Source organism: Rutilus rutilus, assembly GCF_951802725.1.
Source record: "Rutilus rutilus genome assembly, chromosome: 11".
Lineage (NCBI taxonomy): Eukaryota > Metazoa > Chordata > Actinopteri > Cypriniformes > Leuciscidae > Rutilus > Rutilus rutilus.
Window position 1 is genome coordinate 16,876,284 of NC_140216.1, and position 9,555 is coordinate 16,885,838.

The window sequence follows — 9,555 nt, forward strand, 5'->3', positions numbered from 1 at the left end:
GACAGGTGAATATCACAGGTGAGTAGAGAGAACGGAGGCCACTTCCTTCACAGACTGGCGTCAGACTCACAGTGGGAGAGCGTCGGACAGGTGAGTATCACAGGTGAGTAGAGAGATCAAGGCTCGGCTGCAGCAGACTCCAAGTCGCAAGCGGAACGGAGCTACACTAGGACAGACAGAATCAACTTCAACAGCAGTGTACAGTTCTCACGTGTATTGCAGGGGACAGATAACTTCACACCATGCAGGTAGGCTTAGAGCTGCAGCAGACTCACAGTCGCAGGCTGAACGGGCTTCTCTAGGACAGACAGAATCAACTTCAACAGCAGTGTATAGTTCTCACGTGTGTTGCAGGGGACAGATAACTTCACACCATGCAGGTAGGCTTAGAGCTGCAGCAGACTCACAGTCGCAGGCTGAACGGGGCTTCTCTAGGACAGACAGAATCAACTTCAACAGCAGTGTATAGTTCTCACGTGTGTTGCAGGGGACAGATAACTTCACACCATGCAGGTAGGCTTAGAGCTGCAGCAGACTCACAGTCGCAGGCTGAACGGGGCTTCTCTAGGACAGACAGAATCAACTTCAACAGCAGTGTATAGTTCTCACATGTGTTGCAGGGGACAGATAACTTCACACCATGCAGGTAGGCTTAGAGCTGCAGCAGACTCACAGTCGCAGGCTGAACGGGGCTTCTCTAGGACAAACAGAATCAATTTCAACAGCAGTGTATAGTTCTCAACAGCAATTACACAGTTCTCACATGGGGTGAACGTTATCTCACAGAGGTTCTTCTTTCTGAACACCGCACGTAGATGTAAGCAATCTCACTCAGCTCTCATGGTAAATAGTAGATCCCCAGGGCACATGGGCAGTTGCGGGGCAATAACAGGTATTCCTCCACAGACACACTGCAATCCAACTCTAAACATGTATTCGTGAGGGGAAACGTCAATTTACACACGGCAATTCCACTCTTCCAGTGCGCATAAGGCCAGCTCTCACCCACAGCTCCTGGTCTACCGGACTGATGATCGCCAGGGGCGGACAGAACACTCGAGAGATTGGTCTTCACAGTCACAGACGGACTTCACTCTGCTGGACTCCAATCGGAGAGAGGAGATGAGGAAATCAACAGGAATCAATATTTCACTCGGTGAAAGGTGTACACATGCTCCAAACACTTCAATCCAATACCCAATTTAGTGTAAAACACATGCAGTTATGAGATTCAGTCTGATAACTACTCATCTCTCTCTTCCCCAGCTCAGTCAGCGAATTTCACTCCTCTTGACCGTCCCCGAGTCCTCTCAAATAACACTCCTTTTCCTTCAGGACGACCCCTCAACTGCAGTTCCATACACAAATCCCCACGGGAGAGAAGCCACCAACAATCAGGGGGAAGAACAATCCAGATCAACGGGCAGAAAAACAGCGCAACACCACACAGCACAACACAGCCTTCTCTTCCTTGTGTGTTTTTATCCTGTCAAGAAGCGGGAGTGGTCTCAATCAAACACTCAGCGTGAAGCCCTTACACCTGTCACCAATCTGCCGTTTAGTTGTCATGACGACAAACACTCATACAGGTCCGGGGATGGTGTTACGCTGAAAAACGTCCCGACGGGAACAATTCTCCAGAGGGGAATTGTTCCGGGGCTGTTTGTCACCCCGTGACACTGCCATAGCTAGGTTGTTGTAGGTGATTGCTGGCTATTGTTACATGATTGTGGTTGCTAAAGTGTTTGAAGGGTTGTTAGCATGTTGCTATACAGTTCTGGATGTGATCTACAGTGTTCTGGATGGTTTCTAAGGAATTGCTACAGTAGATGGTTGCTTTCTAACCCAAGTAAAAGGAGCCCACCCCAAATTCTGGTGTCTAGATAAGGCTCAGATAATTTCTTCAGTGTAAAGACAATGTCATATTAGAGTAATGTCTGTGAGAATTTGCAAGCAAAAAAAGATCCATTGTCCACTGTTAATATATGGAGTACAGCTTACACAGAAGTCCAAGAAGCTTTCTGTAGGTCAACGCTGTGAATTTGTGTGGAAAAACTTCGATTCAAAATCGGTGTTGGGAAATGTTTCGTAAAAATCTCCAATTAGTTCACCTATTAGTTATAGTTATCCTCCGAGATGATTATTCGGTGCAGAAATTCAGAGGTATAAACATTTAAATATGAATGCTTCTCTTCAGGCCGACAAACATCTGCATGTCATGCCATACTGTAAATGCAACATTTTTGTCATCAAATCAGGTGATCTGATTTATTTTACATCGAACTGTGAAGAAAACTGGTCAACCAATAGGATTTGCTCTTTTTGTCACATACCCATCATTTGGTGTTGCTCATGATCATACTATTTTGCTGAATTTGTTCTCTTGTCTTTGTAATCTTGTATTTGGTGTTATTAATAAACACAAAAGTTGTTTTGAAAACAAAAGTCTGAACAGATGTTTGAAAACATGTAAATATTGTTTGAAACAATATTGTTTGTTACAAGTGGGTGTCAGAAATGCAAAGTGGTGTGAACAGGCCTTAAATGTCCTTAAACAGGCTGAATTGTCCACTCTCAATATGCATGAAGTACCGCTCAGACAGTAATCACTTTCAAACCAAGCAGCGTTCTGTGGAACTTGAACTCATTTCGAAATCTGTGTTGGGAAATGTTTCACCCTCATGCAAAATTTCTGACCGCACTTATTCCTATAGAATGGACCGAATTGTGCCCATTAAATATCACTGAGCAACAGTAAACGTGACCCCAGTTTAAGTCTATTGATTTTATCTACTCTAAAAAATAATTCTGTGGCTTAGTAAATATTACAGTAATATTTAACTTTATTAACTTAATACAATCTCTGAATATTGTTTACTTGATTGTTTGAGTTAAACATACAAAAATAACTGACTAAAAATCCAACAGTTAATTTTATCTAAAATTTACAGTTATATTTAATTTTTTTTCACCAAAAGAATTTAGTATTTGACTAACCAATTATTTATTTATAATACACAATACATTTGTTAAATTTCTATCAAAATATTTGAGAATGGAGAATTAAACTGATCTGTTTCAAGAAACAAAAATATTACTTAATTCAAATCAATATTATTCATATATTTAACACTCTTAAGAAATTAAGTAAGTTTACTCAATTAAAACAATGCACCCCTCCCCGGGGTGGCTGTTTGAATTCTCTCCAGTCCAGAACAGTTCTCTCTTCTCAGCGTCGCAGAATTGGTGCATTTCCTCTGTGAAATTCAGGTTTGTGTATGTTTTATTTTATCTATAAAATCATTACTGTGTTTTAAATCACTTTATTTAATGCAAAACAACATACAGAGGCGTAATGTGACACCTAAACGAGAGCCTGTCTTTTCGCGTGATTGAAATGCCTTGCATAAAACACAAGACTTTATTCCTAATGATAATGAATATAATTAATTTGGATGATAAAATGTCCTCAGAACTGTGCAATGTTTGTTTATTGGCAGGCTATGGAGTCAGTCGCTCGCAGTATCTTTCGGCTATGAGTGAAATGCAGGAAGGCGGTCTGAAGTTCGAAGTTCACCCGCAGAGCACGAGTCCGTCTCCGGCACGAGAACCAGCACTGATCCGGTGGAAATTGGATAACAGACTGGTTGATTACACTTGAATTAGGCTACCTGAATGTTTAAATGTTTCATTTTTACTTTTAAAATGTTTGTTAAATGAGTTTAAATGTAGGCAATATTGTATACATGTTAAAACAGTGTAAAATATGCTGTATTGGTGTTCTCATCGACAATAAAGGCCAATGTCATGTATACTGGTGGTTGTATGGAATACTATTTTACAAAGGTTTAGAGGAAATAAAAAAATATATATATTACTCATAAATAAAAACAGTTAATATTACTCATAAATATTGTTTTTTAAATGTTTAAATGTTAAATTATTTCTATACAATTTCAATTGGTAATGTACCAGATGCAGTTACACTGTAAAAAATAATTCTGTGGCTTAGTAAATATTACAGAAATTTTTAACTTTATTAACTTAATAAAATCTCTGAATATTGTTTACTTGATTGTTTGAGTTAAACATACTAAAATAATTGAGTAAAAATCCAACAGTTAATTTGATAAAATTTTTTACAGATATATTTAAGTTTTTTTTCAATAAAATTATTTAGTATTTTACAAACCAATTATTTCTTTATAATACACTTAATATATTTGTGAAATTTCTATCAAAATATTTGAGAATGTTGAATTAAACTGATCTGTTTCAAGAAACAAAAATATTACTTAATTCAAATCAATATTATTAATATATTTAACACACTCTTAAAACTGAGTAAGTTTAATCAATTAAAACAATGCACCCCTCCCCCGCCCTCTGACGTGACGACAACTCGGCGGTTGAGTGAGCACGGGCTGTTTGAACTCTCCAGTCTCCAGAACAACAGTTCTCTTCTCAGCGTCGCAGATTTGGTGCATTTCCTCTGTGAAATTCAGGTTTGTGTATATTGTATTTTATCTATAAAATCATTACTGTGCTTTAAATCATTTTATTTAATGCAAAACAACATACAGAGGCGTAATTCGACACCTAAACAAGAGTTGCGCAGGTCTTTTCGCGTGATTGAAACGCCTTGCATAAACACTCGACTTTATTCCTAATGATAATGAATATAATTCATTTGGATGATAAAATGTCCTCAGAACTGTCACTGTTTGTTTATTGGCAGGTTATGGAGTCAGTCGCTCGCAGTATCTTTCGGCTCTGAGTGAAATGCAGGACGGCGGTATGAATATGAAAGTATCCCAGCTAGCAAAAATTGTGCGGGCCGAAAGCGGCTCGATTAAGGCTAAAACAATCGGCCGATCCTCGGCATGAATCTAGGTCCGATTGCTCTGCGAGCGCTCGGTTTTAACGCGGCCCGATTAAGGCTAAAGACACACAGCCAAGCGCTCGGTTTTAACGCGGCCCGATTGCGGAACCCCGAGTGAGAGGACATAAGCTCGCCTCCAATCCCGTTCCTTATTTGGGCTTATTTTAACTTTGATTTCCATTCATATCAGGTTAATACTAAAATTGCTTAGCAGCCGTTATTTATGCAAGATAAACAGAAAGTAAAACAGCACAAGGAAGACAGGTTTCATGTTTAATGCATTTTTTATTAGACCACACTACAAAAATAGGATAAACACATTTTTTAATAACAGATTTGAATAGAATAGAAATAATATCACAGCATTAATGTAGAATCAAGGAGTTCAAATACAACTTTCCATTATCAACATTTTTTACTTTGAAACATTTAATTCTGGCCCACTGCATTTAGTTGTCTATGCACACACACTTTTTAATAACAGATTTGATTTGAATTGAAATAATAGAATATAAATAATATCACAGCATTAATGTAGAATCAAGGAGTTCAAATACCATTTTCCAATATCAACATTTTTAACTTTGAAACATTTAATTCTGTCCCACTGCGTTTGAGTTGTCTACGCACACACTTTTTAATAACAGATTTGAATTGAAACGAATAGAATAGAATAGAAATATCACAGCATTAATGTAGAATCAAGGAGTTCAAATACCATTTTCTAATATCAAAATTTTTAACTTTGAAACATTTAATTCTGGCCCACCGCGTTTTTGAGTTGTCTGCCTGTTCGCCCTCTGGCTTCGGCCAGCATCCCTATCAGAGGCTAGCCACAGCCACCTGGTGATGAGCAGCTCTGTTTCCTCTTCTGTAGAATCTTTGGTCAGGGCATTGCGGCGGACTGCATCTGAGAAAAACACAAGATAGAAGAGGGCAGCATGACCACGTGATGTTACTCAGCAACCACCAAAACTTCATTTGGATGCAGGGCTCTACACTTACATTTCTTTTTAATTTAAAAAGTTTAGGAGCACAGTCAAAAATTTAGGAGCACCTTCTGATCAATGACAAATTAACCTACCCATTAAAAGGCGATATTTAATCAAATTACTTGCAGGGGCTTTTTTTTTTTTTTTTTTAAGCGCATATTCTTAACTAAATCACAGCCTTTGTGATTTCATGATAGCACTATGCTATATTATGATTGTAAATGGTTTAGATCGCGTAGCCTTAGAAAACGGTGTAATAATGTTATTCATGGATTCTCGTCTGTGGAATGCGCCACTTCCGGTATTTTGCCGGTTACTCAACACGGGTAAATTGCAATTGAGTTTTTTTTTAAATCAAGTACTCGACTTTAATCGAGGAATCGTTACAGCCCTAGTTTCAATGGAGGGTGCACCCATAGAACCTGATCAGGTCAGTCGCACTGGTGCTCCTAAATACTTTGTCACTGTCACACCCAGTAAAAAAAAAAAAAAAAAGTCGCACTGTAGAGCCCTGGGATGTCACCACAGTGCAGTTATCCAGAACTGACACTCACCCAGAACCACACTTTTAATTCTCGCCAGTGAAGTGTTCATTGCTCTTTTCAGGACCCAGCCCACAGTGTCTTTAAGAGTCATGCCTCCGACCATTCCAAGGAGAACAGTCTGAAACAAAGACATGTAACTCGTTAGTTATTTAAGGAATATAGCATGAGTGAGAGTGGGCACTGTCTTTTAGGAATGATCTGATTAACGCATAATTTAACTCACCAAATTCTTCTTCTCCTCTGGATTCTTTAATGTCTCCTCCAAACATTGTAGCTCCTAAATAGTTGAAAGTGGGAGGCCAAAATGTGTTGGGTCTGGCGTGAAGTCTGGAACTGCTGGAGATTTGTAGGAGCTGCATCAGGATGAGCAACTGCTGCTCTCTGATAGAATCAAGCTGGATAAGGATCTCCTTAGCAATTGCTGTAAGACACAAGAAAAAGCAGGCATAACAGATTAGTAGCAAAACATTGTACGTAGATATGTCAGAGTAAACCGAGAGAGATCACTTTGTAGAATTCCTACCTGTAGACACAGCCTCCTGAGAAGACTTGGTGTTGAGACTCCATGGTCTTCCATGGTGTTGTTTTCCATGGTTGTGTTGACATTTCTGCCTTTATAACTGAGGGGATTATAATCAGAGGAAGGTTAAGTTTAAAATAAAAATGTTGAATGTAATATATTTTTCTCCTGGTCCTTATTTTAAATAGGTCATAAAAAATATCAATATTATCGATATAACCGATATGAAACGCTTACATCATGATACAGTTTTCAGCCATATTGCCCAGCCCTAGGGTAGCTAATAAACTTTTCAAACCTGTCTGTACAGACCGCATTTAGCCAAAGGTAATGTTGATGTTAGCTATAAAGTGCGATTTCAGTTTGCGCCATAAAAGTACAACTAAAGGCCAATTCACACCGCAGACAAACGCCAGGAAACACCAACAAAAAAAGTCACCAACAAAAGTTGGCCGTTGTATTCAGAATGTTATGAAAAATAAGTGTCATGTTCACACTGCCCCAACAGACAGACACCGACAAACTCAAGCACCCACGGAAAAACGAGATATTCATTCATTTTAACCAATACAAGTAAAAGATTGCAGCTTTCAGACACAACTTTCTTCTCGTTTTATATTGTTAAATGTCGAGAGTGCATCTGTTACAGGCCCCTGTGCAAAAGACCATTAAATGCACTTCACGGCGTCATGTCACAGCATTCACAAAATGGCGGACGGTCTGCACATAGATCTTCACAACCCAGAACATTAATACACAAAATATTTGCAGCATGAACGAATGACAGGACTCGTGTGCATATTAAGTTGTTGTATCATACCTGTAAAAACAGGAGCGAACGTGTCAGCGTAATCATAATCCCCAGCAACTGTGAGGTCGCCGGCGCAGCTGCTCCTCTAACGTTATAAGAGTCCTCAGTTCATTTTCATAATAAGAGTCCCGATCTCACTCAGCAACAGACATGACCCAGCTTTCAGCAGACCAAAGTCCCACATCATTCCTCTATTTACATAAGTAAAATAAATATTTTCTTACAGGATCAAAATGTGCACATACTTTAGGACAAAACGTGTTTGTTGGCGTTTGTCTGTGCGGTATGAATTGGCCTTAAGCCAGCTAACATTTGTTCCACTTTATTTTCTTCCACAGATCAAAGACTGTGCTCGTAAATATCATTCACGTAAATTGCATTCAATAAAAATGGTGTCTAGCCTAGCGACTAATTCTTTGCCAACTAGCAGAACGAAAATATGATCTGCTAGCGCAAAAACAGCGCAGCTACCGTTAGTCAACATTAGCTTCGTTCGCGCCATAAAAGTAGCATATTACCCCCATTTGCACTACTTTACTCAGACAAAAATTTGATATTGTTGTCCTAATCTTTCTTTTCGTTTCATCTAGGGAAGCACTGTCAAATGAACATGAACAAAGTTTAAACGGATCGATAATAATCAACATTTAATCAGCAACAGTTCGAAATATGTAGGTCGACGTAACTCGATTGAAACTATGCTCGGCATGAAATGTTGATGCTTTTTAAGGAAATTGAACACAAGACTTACCTCAAGTTCACTGTAATGACGCAGGATCGAAAAGGGATGATTTTAATTCAGGCGTTGAGTTTTATCTCACCGAAAGTGAGACACGTCATGCGTGCTGACGCTTGCTGCAGCTACTGTTGAAATCGGCTTCATACTGGTAAACGCATCTGAGCCGAGCGCCCAGAGTTTAACCGTCACTGCTGGTAAACATTTGAAATAGCAAGTAAAATGAATTTGAGACTCAGTGTTGCTAACAAGACGTTGTGCATGTAGGCTACCCATCCCATCAACCCAAGTAAACACAGGATAGCTAACGTTACATCTTAAAAATTATGTTGGCCGGTAGAAACATATTTTGGCCGGCATTTTGTTTCTGTTACCCACCATTGGTAAACGAGCCAAAAGTTAACAAAGTTGTATGTATAGATGCCTGCCTGCAGGTGGCAAAGTGACTTGGCCTTATTGCGGTTGCCACTACTCAGCCGATGCGCGACTGACTGCAATCACCGTGACTGTGCGAGTGATGTCAAGCGCCCATGCATGTTTAAAATACACGTAAAGAATCTTCATGACAACTAAATATTTTTGCTATGGTTATAAATATTAAAGAATGCTCTGTGCAAAATGACACTCGACGAGTATAACAAATACAGTCAGGAGTTTACGTCAATTTTAAAATAATTTTTATGTTAATTATTGCTACATTAAAACCATCCTTTATTTAACCTAAGCCGAGACATTTCCAGAAGTGGTCCAGATCATACAGAAGCTAGAGCCGAGTTACCAGTTACGGTGAACATGAATCGGCCCAGTGCTTTACAGCCGTAACAAAAATGCATGTGCCAGAGCGAGCTGCGGGCCACAATCGGCCCGGTTAACACACGCCGATGCCGAGTCTAAGCCGCAGGCGCCGCGGGGCAGCCGAGCTCGGGCCGATTATACATGCTATCTGGGATGAGTATACTCAGATGTACTTTTTTTTTTTACTTGCATTTACTAAATTCATACAGTATATTTAATTGATTTCACAGCTATAAAATTTACTACATTTTTTTGTGTAAAAACGTTTCACCAA

At 39.3% G+C, this 9,555-nt stretch overlaps 1 long non-coding RNA gene across 2 annotated transcripts; it reads right to left on the bottom strand.

Moving 5' to 3' along the window:
• Window positions 1–6,449: 6,449 nt before the first annotated feature.
• On the bottom strand, window positions 6,450–8,547 carry LOC311300402. 2 transcript variants are annotated; one of them, XR_014629300.1, is made up of 4 exons: window positions 8,502–8,547; window positions 6,943–7,039; window positions 6,643–6,840; window positions 6,450–6,537 (listed from the first exon to the last, which is right to left on the bottom strand). It is a non-coding gene; the product is annotated as an uncharacterized lncRNA (long non-coding RNA). The 2 variants fall into 2 exon arrangements; XR_014629301.1 differs by lacking the exon at window positions 8,502–8,547 and adding an exon at window positions 7,760–8,172.
• Between the last annotated feature and the right edge of the window lie 1,008 nt (window positions 8,548–9,555).